Genomic DNA, 952 nt, shown 5'->3' with positions numbered 1-952 from the left:
GATAAGAAAATTCTTTTGGAAGCAGATCCAGAACCTGAAAGGACTCTGAAGAGAAAATTAAGAGAAGCTAAAATACAACAATCCAGAGATAACCTTTCAGAAATTTTCGAACAGGCAGAGGAGATGGCAGCCGAAAATAATAATAATGCAAGGAAGATGCTTGGTGACTTTACTGCACCTAATTCCAATTTACATGGAAGAAGCATCTCCATTCCTGCCATTGGAGCAAACAACTTTGAGCTGAAACCTCAATTAGTTTCTCTGATGCAGCAGAACTGCAAGTTTCATGGACTTCCATCTGAAGATCCTTTTCAGTTCTTAACTGAATTCTTGCAGATATGTGATACTGTTAAGACTAATGGAATAGATCCTGAAGTCTACAGGCTCATGCTTTTCCCTTTTGCTGTAAGAGACAGAGCTAGATTATGGTTGGATTCTCAACCTAAAGACAGCCTGAACTCTTGGGATAAGCTGGTCACGGCTTTCTTAGCCAAGTACTTTCCTCCTCAAAAGCTGAGCAAGCTGAGAGCTGATGTTCAAACCTTCAGACAGAAAGAAGGTGAATCCCTCTATGAAGCTTGGGAAAGATACAAACAGTTGACCAAAAAGTGTCCTTCTGACATGCTTTCAGAATGGACCATCCTGGATATATTCTATGATGGTTTATCTGAGCTATCAAAGATGTCACTGGACACTTCTGCAGGTGGATCCATTCACCTAAAGAAAACGCCTGCAGAAGCTCAAGAACTCATTGACATGGTTGCTAATAACCAGTTCATGTACACTTCTGAAAGGAATCCTGTGAATAATGGGACGCCTATGAAGAAGGGAGTTCTTGAAGTTGATACTCTGAATGCCATATTGGCTCAGAACAAAATATTGACTCAGCAAGTCAATATGATTTCTCAGAGTCTGCATGGAATGCAAGCTGCATCCAACAGTACTCAAGAGG

The 952-nt window shown here is 40.8% G+C and overlaps 1 non-coding gene across 1 annotated transcript; it reads right to left on the bottom strand.

The window, feature by feature from the left end:
- Positions 1-519: 519 nt before the first annotated feature.
- On the bottom strand, positions 520-627 carry LOC112731557 (small nucleolar RNA R71). Its single transcript, XR_003167330.1, has one exon. It is a non-coding gene; the product is annotated as a small nucleolar RNA R71 (small nucleolar RNA).
- Positions 628-952: the final 325 nt, after the last annotated feature.

The sequence above is a fragment of the Arachis hypogaea genome, chromosome 12 (genome assembly GCF_003086295.3).
Source record: "Arachis hypogaea cultivar Tifrunner chromosome 12, arahy.Tifrunner.gnm2.J5K5, whole genome shotgun sequence".
NCBI classification, from domain to species: domain Eukaryota; kingdom Viridiplantae; phylum Streptophyta; class Magnoliopsida; order Fabales; family Fabaceae; genus Arachis; species Arachis hypogaea.
Note: the sequence above shows the minus strand (reverse complement) of the source record. Positions and strands in the feature narration are given on the sequence as shown.